The sequence below is a fragment of the Clinocottus analis genome, unplaced genomic scaffold (assembly GCF_023055335.1).
Source record: "Clinocottus analis isolate CAN_PGR_092001 unplaced genomic scaffold, fCliAna1.0.p SCAF_5, whole genome shotgun sequence".
NCBI classification, from domain to species: Eukaryota; Metazoa; Chordata; class Actinopteri; order Perciformes; family Cottidae; genus Clinocottus; species Clinocottus analis.
Window position 1 is genome coordinate 4,732,967 of NW_027176207.1, and position 12,293 is coordinate 4,745,259.

At 41.4% G+C, this 12,293-nt stretch overlaps 1 long non-coding RNA gene across 1 annotated transcript; it reads left to right on the forward strand.

Annotated features, from left to right (window-relative positions):
- The first annotated feature begins 1,084 nt into the window (after window positions 1-1,084).
- LOC137802127 (uncharacterized) lies at window positions 1,085-6,878 on the forward strand. The gene is made up of 4 exons (XR_011079945.1): window positions 1,085-1,220; window positions 1,516-1,706; window positions 3,549-5,626; window positions 5,750-6,878. It is a non-coding gene; the product is annotated as an uncharacterized lncRNA (long non-coding RNA).
- Window positions 6,879-12,293: the final 5,415 nt, after the last annotated feature.

Here is a 12,293-nt window from a genome sequence, read left to right on the forward strand (position 1 = left end):
AGTTATTTTTGACCACGTTTTCCTCACACGTAAAAATTGCCTCTTTTTTTTTTACCTACGGAAAAAAAACACCTACGTTTAAAAACGAACATTTAAAAATTTCTGGCACATTTCCTGGCACATTTACGTTGATTCACATTTTAAAATGTAAAAACACACTACCGAGATTAAGTGTGTTTTCCATATTTATTTATTCTCAACAAGTGTGTTGCCTGCTTGCATCAACAATCTGAGAATATAAAGTGTTCAGGAACTTTTGACTGCTGTGTGCCTGCACCAGAGTTGTTCTAGTGAAGAGATCCCTCTAAAATCCAGATAGGATCAAGGACTTATGGACTAGCTTTCATTGGTATGGTCCTTATACAAGTACCGCATCTTATTAGCTGCTCAGAAAACAGTATGTCCCATGACACTTCAGTGATGATGCAGTTCCAGGAGGAAACAATACATATGAAACTGCACTGGCGCCCTCTGCTGTTGAGCCACCATCAATGCAGGAGCTAGTCACGACAGTAAGGGACACGGTGAGAGCACCTAGGGGTCCAGGGTTAAAGCTTTATTGTCTGATTATAGACACATATAAAATAAGATATTATGAGGTTTTTTTAAACTTACCCTCTTTTGGATTTCAGCAGGTTATTCACATGCAAACACCACTAGATGTCAGCAAAGTACAGACCAGACGAAACGAAACAACATTCCCGGCATGTCTCCCAGCATACTTTTGAAAGGCATATATGAAAAGATGTGTTTTTACAATTACATAGTTGCTATCTAAACATATTATTTACAGCAATATATATTTTGCATGAAATGTATTTTTCCCAATGAAAGTGTAACCAGAATAATTTAATCTGGGATCTTAATTATTATGTTTTTGAACTATGTTACTGTCCCCTTAAGTGAGGTCTACAGGTTGTCACACAGCCGTTTTCCTCTGTACACAGAAAACAGCTAGGAGAGTCATTCCTCTCTGTAATATACAATCTTTGTTACTTCATGCACAGAGATTGATAGAAGTGATAATCCATCTCTTAATAGAGGATCTTTGTTTTTTTTAACGTCTGCTTTTCCGTACGGTAGGATTTAGGAGGAGGAAAAGATTAGTTTGATACCTACAGATAAAAGTTATTAAATTTAAATTGAATGTTTACGACGAGTCATTGAAGAGCTGCAGTTTCGCCCAGAGATAGTTAGAATTTTGAACATTTGATATCCTGGTGAGTTGGTTGATGTTAAACGCTTGTACCGTTGTGTGTTAGCTTCGTTAGCAGGAATGCTCGATGATATGTTATAAGTAAATTTTGTATTCTACTAAAACCAGTCAGGATAAATCTGAACGGGATACAAAAAAAAAACATTTATGAAGGTGTAATGATTGTAATTGAATGCGTTGAGTTATGTATGTTTGCTAATTAGTTTCTATATTGTGTGTGATGTTTATAGCCAGGCAGTCGCAGGCCCAGTTGAATGAGTTGTCTTAGTAATGAACTATTGTCCTGCGCCTGTGCATAGGCTGTTTTTTTTTTTGTATAGTTCTTCGTTGGAACCAGAGGTGTCGTCCATCCACAATCCTGCATGCCATCACTCACCCCATCTTCATTCATCCCACCATCTACCTTCACCTGAAGAAATCTTCATTCATCTCAACATCACAGTTCACCTGGAGTCCATTTCGCGGGACATTGTTGTGCACAGGGGGGGCGGTAGGACATTTGAGAGCTCAGGATTTTTTTATTTGAATGATCAATTGTTGTATTATAGGTTGTCATATTGTTGTCTAATTAAATCTGATGTTGTGCGCGTAATTCGGGGTGGATCTCTCTTGTCTGTACAGCCGTCAGACGAGTGACATATTAACCAATCTCCTCATCGAACCTGAATAAAATTTAGATAATTCCCCTATCTTCTGTCTATTCTGCATTGTCTCTAAAGCGACAGCTGCAGAGGGGTTACAAAAGTGGCGAGCCAGCCAGGAGATTGGTGCAAATTAAAATTGATTCCACCCCGATGCACGCTTAAGAAAATTACGTAATACAGGGAAAATACTTTTTTTTTTTTTTTTTAAATTAGATGCTAATTTTAAATAGATTTTTTTTAATCTCACGTACCCCCTGGAGTGCCTTCACGTACTACCGCGTGAGAACCACTATCATATTATGACCTACCCAAGCAACTAATACTTAACGGGACCAAACAGCGAAGATAAATATATCCATCGCTATAAATATATTTGTCTGATATTGTGGTTATGCGATTAAGCGTTCACCCGGCACACAGGGGCTCCGGGTTCGAGTCTCGCATGTGGCTCGAACCTGGGTTAGACAACTGAGTGTGAACGACACTGTCTGGTTAATTAGCCGCCACGCGCCAGGGACCCGGGCTTCATTGCTAGCGTGAAGCGCGGATCTCTGGAGCTCATACGAGTCGGCATGGTCGTAGGAGCAGGTTGAAACCCAGGCTTTGTTCAGTATAGCAGTGGCAGCTCTGAGAGTGAGGGTGCCTAAATGCTTCCATCCATGAGTCAGATTTTTGAAAAAAATGAAATCAAAAGAAGTTAGACATATGTTATGGTTTCTTTAAATGGTATTTATGGCATTTACCACCACTTGGAGTTATTTTTGACCACGTTTTCCTCACACGTAAAAATTGCCTTTTTTTTTACCTACGGAAAAAAAACACCTACGTTTAAAAACGAACATTTAAAAATTTCTGGCACATTTCCTGGCACATTTACGTTGATTCACATTTTAAAATGTAAAAACACACTGCCGAGATTAAGTGTGTTTTCCATATTTATTTATTCTCCTTATTGTCTCACTCATAAACACGGTGAACAGACCAAATAAATATCCATTATGCATCTTGACGTCTTTCTCTGGCTGACACTTCTCCGTTTTAAACACAAATATAACATTAGCTGTGAAACACACAACCCGGACATATACATAGCCTAACCCAGTAGTGTTGATAGCTGTCACGAGACTGACTCCATTGGTGCGAAACTGCTAGCGCGCGAGTAGCATCCGTTGCTAATTATGCTAGCCGCAGTTAGCTGCCTTCCGTTTCAGTACAAAAACACTTGCTAAACTATCAAAACATGGCACTGCTAACATTACGGAACTCAAAACAAATATATGTATGTTTGAGGACCGCCGCGGAGTAGAACAGGATCAGCCTAAATCCTCCGAGGATCCTCCTAAAGTCCACTTCCGTCTCCACAGTTTGCAGCTGGTTCAGCTCCAGCTTCTTCTGAGCTATTCAACCTCCCGTCTGTACGGAGGCTCATCACCATCCCTGACAAGCTGTAGTAGTTTGACAGGATGGTCTCCTGAGATGCAGTCCCTTTGTATTTTACAATCTCTCGGCTCTAGCATTTCTATCAGTAGAGTCCCATTTTCCCACACGTGTCCCTTTTGTACAGATGGTTTCACGTTGTGATTTTGTCCATGCCTTCACGTTTAATTATTTTAATTTTTGACAATCAGAACCCGGTACCTGTTTTCTTTTCTACACAGAATGACATCACTTTTTTTCTGACTCCACAGGCGTTGATAGCAGAGCTGAGAATGCTCGACTCAAAGATGAACGAGTACCAAAGTGAGAACCAAAGATTAGCCAATGAGCTAGCAAACACAAAGAAGAAGTACCTCAGCCAGAAAAACAGCTCATTCCGTTTTCACAGCCCATTAAAACATAGTCGTCTGAAAACTGACGGCATATTGTCGGCTTTGGTTTGGCCTTCTTTGGCACTTTTGTTTTCAGCAGCATTGCTGCTCCACTTCAACCACGGCTTTATTGTTTGAGTTTTAAGGCGGCAGTGATAGACAGACAGTTAATGACAGGTAGCGTGTGCCAGGTTGCGTCTCCTGATATGGGGGAGACTCCGGGTTTTTAGGATAGTTCAATTAAATCACCTGCTTAATATAAAAGTCAGTTTATGAACCTACACGTATGTTTTAATGCACATTCATTAAATAACCATTTTAAAGGATTTGTGAAAAAAATCTATTTAAAATTAGATGCTCATTTTAAATAGATTTTTTTTAATCTCACGTATCCCCTGGAGTGCCTTCACGTACTACCGCGTGAGAACCACTATCATATTATGACCTACCCAAGCAACTAATACTTAACGGGACCAAACAGCGAAGATAAATATATCCATCGCTATAAATATATTTGTCTGACATTGTGGTTATGCGATTAAGCGTTCACCCGGCACACAGGGGCTCCGGGTTCGAGTCTCGCATGTGGCTCGAACCTGGGTTAGACAACTGAGTGTGAACGACACTGTCTGGTTAATTAGCCGCCACGCGCCAGGGACCCGGGCTTCATTGCTAGCGTGAAGCGCGGATCTCTGGAGCTCATACGAGTCGGCATGGTCGTAGGAGCAGGTTGAAACCCAGGCTTTGTTCAGTATAGCAGTGGCAGCTCTGAGAGTGAGGGTGCCTAAATGCTTCCATCCATGAGTCAGATTTTTGAAAAAAATGAAATCAAAAGAAGTTAGACATATGTTATGGTTTCTTTAAATGGTATTTATGGCATTTACCACCACTTGGAGTTATTTTTGACCACGTTTTCCTCACACGTAAAAATTGCCTCTTTTTTTTTACCTACGGAAAAAAAACACCTACGTTTAAAAACGAACATTTAAAAATTTCTGGCACATTTCCTGGCACATTTACGTTGATTCACATTTTAAAATGTAAAAACACACTGCCGAGATTAAGTGTGTTTTCCATATTTATTTATTCTCCTTATTGTCTCACTCATAAACACGGTGAACACACCAAATAAATAGCCATTATGCATCTTGACGTCTTTCTCTGGCTGACACTTCTCCGTTTTAAACACAAATATAACATTAGCTGTGAAACACACAACCCGGACATATACATAGCCTAACCCAGTAGTGTTGATAGCTGTCACGAGACTGACTCCACTGGTGCGAAACTGCTAGCGCGCGAGTAGCATCCGTTGCTAATTATGCTAGCCGCAGTTAGCTGCCTTCCGTTTCAGTACAAAAACACTTGCTAAACTATCAAAACATGGCACTTCTAACATTACGGAACTCAAAACAAATATATGTATGTTTGAGGACCGCCGCGGAGTAGAACAGGATCAGCCTAAATCCTCCGAGGATCCTCCTAAAGTCCACTTCCGTCTCCACAGTTTGTAGCTGGTTCAGCTCCAGCTTCTTCTGAGCTATTCAACCTCCCGTCTGTACGGAGGCTCATCATCACCATCCCTGACAAGCTTTAGTAGTTTGACAGGATGGTCTCCTGAGATGCAGTCCCTTTGTATTTTACAATCTCTCGGCTCTAGCATTTCTATCAGTAGAGTCCCATTTTCCCACACGTGTCCCTTTTGTACAGATGGTTTCACGTTGTGATTTTGTCCATGCCTTCACGTTTAATTATTTTAATTTTTGACAATCAGAACCCGGTACCTGTTTTCTTTTCTACACAGAATGACATCACTTTTTTCTGACTCCACAGGCGTTGATAGCAGAGCTGAGAATGCTCGACTCAAAGATGAACGAGTACCAAAGTGAGAACCAAAGATTAGCCAATGAGCTAGCAAACACAAAGAAGAAGTACCTCAGCCAGAAAAAGCTTCAGAGGTGGGGCGGATCTTTGTCTTTTTAATGAAGTGGGATTGATGTGTTCATTTGATGCACGGAACAACATGAACCATCAGTGATGGTGTTGTCTCTGATGCCCTGCATCTGTGTGTGTCTCCACAGCGAGCAGAGGACCAGGACCACGGTGGAGCAGCTGGACTTGCTGCCCCAGTTGAGCAGCAAACCTCACTTCACTGGAGGAGGCTTCAGGATCGATAACCCTGTGAGAAGATAATAGCCTTCATGTACGGCAATATTTCATATGCCACCCGACATCTTTTACGTCGTTTGAAATAAGAAGACACTTATGACCATATCACCTGACGTTATGAGCATCATGACCTTTGGAAAATAGCTTCCACAATGTAGATGCGTATTGGGCAATCAGAAAGTCAGTCTATACGTAATCATGTTGGAGAAAATGTTTTTGATTCAAATATAAATATTGAGCAGCTCCCTCTACCTTGAGGTCTAAACTACGACTTGGAAGGTTTAGTGTGGTGATAGACAGCACTAACATTGACTGTGATGTAAAAACAATATAATATGATGCCATTTTTACTATGCACATGTGGTAATATTGGTCCCAGTAATGCACCACCTCTTATGTAACACTTTTTTTTTTTTTTTACAGTTACAGTGTCTCCCTACACTCTGCAGTCTAATTAAATTGTGTAATTATTTTTTTCAAATGTCACTTGATATATTGCAATTATAACAATATTGTGAATTCTATTGACCATGATAATAATGAACTAAAAATCTAATATTGTGACAGCTTTATTTAGAAGAGAGTGAGTGTTTATTCAGCACTTTGTGCAGTAAGAGTACATATCCAGCTATATGGAATATAATCATAACAAATATGAGTTCCCTCTCTACATGTTTGCAGAGAAAAAGGAGTCACTATGGGAGAACCTGCTGTAGCCTCTTATAACACTACGATGTATTTATTTAAAGACAGAGTACAGACAGGGTTCTGGGCTGCTGTTTCATTCCTGACTGGACCACTGGTCATGTGATCTATTGTATGTTGATCTGTCCTTCTCTCAGAACAGCAGTCCAAAGGCTAAAAGATCTGTGCACTAATGTTTGAGACCATATTATACAGTTTGGACACATGTCACGTCACCTGACCACGACTTGACCCCTCGCTCAAACATTCCTCTGACTTTTACGTTGTTTAGCTGTCTTAAGTTTGTGAAGTTTGTCATTTTCTTTGTTTGTAAAGCACTTTGAGAGGACTGCATCAGAGCGGCGCTCTGTGAATAAACTGGAAGTTCCTTTTTAACAACAAGTGTGTTGCCTGCTTGCATCAACAATCTGAGAATATAAAGTGTTCAGGAACTTTTGACTGCTGTGTGCCTCCACCACAGTTGTTCTAGTGAAGAGATCCCTCTAAAATCCAGATAGGATCAAGGACTTATGGACTAGCTTTCATTGGTATGGTCCTCATACAAGTACCGCATCTTATTAGCTGCTCAGAAAACAGTATGTCCCATGACACTTCAGTGATGATGCAGTTCCAGGAGGAAACAATACATATGAAACTGCACTGGCGCCCTCTGCTGTTGAGCCACCATCAATGCAGGAGCTAGTCACGACAGTAAGGGACACGGTGAGAGCACCCAGGGGTCCAGGGTTAAAGCTTTATTGTCTGATTATAGACACATATTATATAAAATAAGATATTATGAGTTTTTTTTAAACTTACCCTCTTTTGGATTTCAGCAGGTTATTCACATGCAAACACCACTAGATGTCAGCAAAGTACAGACTAGGCGAAACGAAACAACATTCCCGGCATGTCTCCCAGTATACTTTTGAAAGGCATATATGAAAAGATGTGTTTTTACAATTACATAGTTGCTATCTAAACATATTATTTACAGCAATATATATTTTGCATGAGATGTATTTTTCCCAATGAAAGGATTTGCATGAGCTGCAGAATCAAATAATTATCAATGTCTCATTCACACAGACGGTCTATGAGGGTGTGTTCTTCAATCCTTTAGTCCTGTTATCGCCTCCTTTGACAAGTTGTGACTCACAAACAAACACACAAGAGCTAAAGCTGCTCTCCTTCCTGTCGCTGTGGCCTCCGTTCCAGACAAATACCTTTTTGCCCTTTTGTTTTTACTTTCAGGACCAGGTCTTCCAATCCCAAGCGCTGGATGTAGACCTGTGTGCAACAGAAGATCCCTTCAAAGACCAAATCCAGGGCCAAAAGGTTTCCTTGTGTCCGCAACTCATCGATTGTCCTGCTCATTGGCAGCTTGAGGGTGTGCTCATGAGGGAAATGAGCTGCTGAACACACATCAAATCTGTTTCCATCCAAGTCTGACAGCTGTCAGTGTTACCACAAGATGCTGAGACTTTGTATCAAAATGTCACTACGTTCTTTCTGCAGTGCAGCTGTTTCCATACCAACCAGGCTGGTACGGTCACACATGTAGCCTGTATTTAACTCTGAATCCAAACTCATTCAAAACTAATCAGCCACACACTGTGTCCCATCGCCTCAACTCAAAACAGCACATTTGAAGCAAACTGGTGGCTTTTACCGCGCTCTGCAAAGGGCTACTTATTCCCCTCTGACGCCTTTGCAATTACGGTACAACCATGGCAACCAGCGTCTGTGCGATGCTGAGCTGTGGGAGCTACGTTGCCGTAGTAATGGGAGGCCTGTGACAGGCCAGATCTCCTCTCGCTCTCCTTTTCTCCCCCTTTCATTCTCTTGTGAGGAGAAGAAGCAGCTGCTTGCAGAAACTAATGCAGTTGGGGCCGTTTGGCCGGTTGGTCATGACCCGTCACACACACACACACACACACACACAGGCAGTTTGTAAAGCAGTTCTCAGACGTGTAGGTGTAAGTATTGTGTTCAGCGAGATCTTTTATTTGTCTCTGCAGCAGGGTCCAGCACCTCTTGAGCACTGACGTCACCTGTGTGTTCAGTGTTGATGGCAGCAGGAGTGGGATGCAGACAGCAGAAGAAGGAAGTTATATACATATATATAACACTCACTCCCAACCAGACCAGACCAGAATGATGACAGGACAAGATGGAGAGCGCGTGGGTTTCAGTCAACAAAGTGAGTGAGCCCTTCATAAAGCTGCATTTAGCATTACATACGATTGACAATATTACACACATCATCTGCTACTTGTTTTTGATGTCAGGGTAGGGTCCCTGTGTCCCTTGGGACTTCTGAGAGTTGATGTCAAGCACCTGATCCCCATTAGAAGTGTTGGAACCCTGAACCGCCCCACCAACACCTCACCTCCCCCAGCAGTCAAGAGGACGAGGAGGAGAAAGGTAGACTATTTTAAACTACAAATACTGTCATCAAGTTGTAATGAGCTGAAGTTAACATCACATATCATATGTATTATTATCAACACATCGTCAACATATAGTATTAGCTACTGTATTTAGTCATGTTCATCATACATATTCCTTGTTTTCAGGGCAGGACTCTTCCGGCGTGTGGAATAAATAGTGAGCAAGGTTAGATTCCACTTCTGCTAATAGCCCCCAAATTGCTACAAACTGTAGCTTAAGTAACTTTCTTTAAAAACGTGTCTCTGTGAAATTTCCACCTATCAGAATCAGAGTCAGCTTTATTAGCCATGTATGTGTACGCATGCAGGAATTTGATGGTTCTCAGTGTACATACACAGAAATAGACACACAAAAACAAGGACGACAAAGTAGAACAGAGGTAAGCATAAACATTTGGCTATGTATAGATATAAATAAAAATGTACGTTATATACAAAAGTATATGAACAAAAAAAAACACAACAATAATGACATAATGGTGCAATTGGAGGTAATGGTGCAGTAGGACTGACTCATTGTTCATCGTAACGACGGCCATTGGAAGAAGCTGCTCCTGTGTTTGGTGGTTTTAGTGTACACAGCTCTGTAGCGCCTACCAGAGGGGAGGCGTTGGAACTGGTTGTGTCCAGGGTGTGAAGGGTCTGTGCAATGATGCTTCGTGTTTGTTTCCTTACTCTGAAGAGTTACGAGTCGTAAATGGAGGGCAAGCTGGCACCATGGACCTCGTTTGCAGACCTGACAGTCCAGTGTAGTTATAAAACAATGCTGTGCGTGGACCCCAACATGGCCGCCAAAGCTTGTTGTTATGGGCAGGGGTCACGTGAGTGAATACGCTCTATAGGCCTAGACAGCTGGGGGACATCTTAGGATACGCTGAGCGCCTGCTCTCCTCTTCTTTATTCTCTCCTCTCTTGTGTTCTTTCTCTCCTTCTGGATAAATGAGTGTCTCTTCAATGCACATTTCTTGACTCTACTTGACTCTACGGGAGCCCCTGTGTTTCTTCATTTAGGGGCGTTTTTCCTGATCCAAATTTAGTATTTGTGATTTGGGGCTATGTAAAATAAACTGAATTGAAAATAAGCAGTAATAATAACAACATTGCCTAATAATAACTCAAATTAAAAAAGTAATATTGTGTTTAATATTAGGTGTAATATTCACAATGATATTGCAAGTAATAAAAATGTCTATTGCACATGATGTTGAAATGCAAGCACACCCACCTACGCACACCCACACACTCACTCACTAGTTCAAAAATAAAGTTGAACAATAAAGTTGAACAGTCCTATATTTTAATTCACTAATTTAAAGTTGAACAATACTTTATAAATTATTAACTTTCTGAAGTTGATCACTTCAAAGCGTCATGTAACATAGGGCTCATTATCTTGCAGGCCAGTGCTTTCCTGTGTGTGACACGGTCCACTTCACGCCGGGGTTTTCTTCTTTAATGGGCGGTATGAGTCCTCTCGCTGCCCGTCGTTGATGCCACTGGGTCCGTGCAGAAACTGCTAATTTTAAATAGATTTTTTTTAATCTCACGTACCCCCTGGAGTGCCTTCACGTACCACCGCGTGAGAACCACTATCATATTATGACCTACCCAAGCAACTAATACTTAACGGGACCAAACAGCGAAGATAAATAGATCCATCGCTATAAATATATTTGTCTGACATTGTGGTTATGCGATTAAGCGTTCACCCGGCACACAGGGGCTCCGGGTTCGAGTCTCGCATGTGGCTCGAACCTGGGTTAGACAACTGAGTGTGAACGACACTGTCTGGTTAATTAGCCGCCACGCGCCAGGGACCCGGGCTTCACTGCTAGCGTGAAGCGCGGATCTCTGGATCTCATACGAGTCGGCATGGTCGTAGGAGCAGGTTGAAACCCAGGCTTTGTTCAGTATAGCAGTGGCAGCTCTGAGAGTGAGGGTGCCTAAATGCTTCCATCCATGAGTCAGATTTTTGAAAAAAATGAAATCAAAAGAAGTTAGACATATGTTATGGTTTCTTTAAATGGTATTTATGGCATTTACCACCACTTGGAGTTATTTTTGACCACGTTTTCCTCACGTAAAAATTGCCTTTTTTTTACCTACGGAAAAAAACACCTACGTTTAAAAACGAACATTTAAAAATTCCTGGCACATTTCGTCCTCAAAACGATGCAGAAACGTTGATTCACATTTTAAAATGTAAAAACACACTGCCGAGATTAAGTGTGTTTTCCATATTTATTTATTCTCCTTATTGTCTCACTCATAAACACGGTGAACAGACCAAATAAATATCCATTATGCATCTCGACGTCTTTCTCTGGCTGACACTTCTCCGTTTTAAACACAAATATAACATTAGCTGTGAAACACACAACCCGGACATATACATAGCCTAACCCAGTAGTGTTGATAGCTGTCACGAGACTGACTCCACTGGTGCGAAACTGCTAGCGCGCGAGTAGCATCCGTTGCTAATTATGCTAGCCGCAGTTAGCTGCCTTCCGTTTCAGTACAAAAACACTTGCTAAACTATCAAAACATGGCACTGCTAACATTACGGAACTCAAAACAAATATATGTATGTTTGAGGACCGCCGCGGAGTAGAACAGGATCAGCCTAAATCCTCCTAGGATCCTCCTAAAGTCCACTTCCGTCTCCACAGTTTGCAGCTGGTTCAGCTCCAGCTTCTTCTGAGCTATTCAACCTCCCGTCTGTACGGAGGCTCATCATCACCATCCCTGACAAGCTTTAGTAGTTTGACAGGATGGTCTCCTGAGATGCAGTCCCTTTGTATTTTACAATCTCTCGGCTCTAGCATTTCTATCAGTAGAGTCTCATTTTTTTTTCAATCTGAATTCTTGTTTAAAATCTAAAATGTCTGGATCATGAAAAAGTGCTCATAGACACAATCAGCTTATTTTCTTCATTAATTCAAACCCCACGGGGTGTAAAAACCTTAATCCGTCAAATCTGCTCACATCTGAAAGCTGGATGTCCCAGGCCGTAGAGATAGACATATTATCAGTGCACTCAGAGAGTGTTAATACCATGTGACTGCATGTGTTTACACTCGCAGGGCCAAAGCTTTCAGACAGGAGCTGTAAACACGGACACAGACTGAAAGCAGGATTATGCAGATTTTGAAGCACAGCGGGGTGCGGTCAGGATCAAGTTAGTGATAATTTGCCTTCTTTCCTTAGCATCTATTTTATATCTTATCTTATGTTGATATTTGAATTCATTTTACACTCTTATTTTTATTTCCAATTGTGCCACCAGTTTATGTTCTCTCTCACTCAGAGCCCCGAGGGA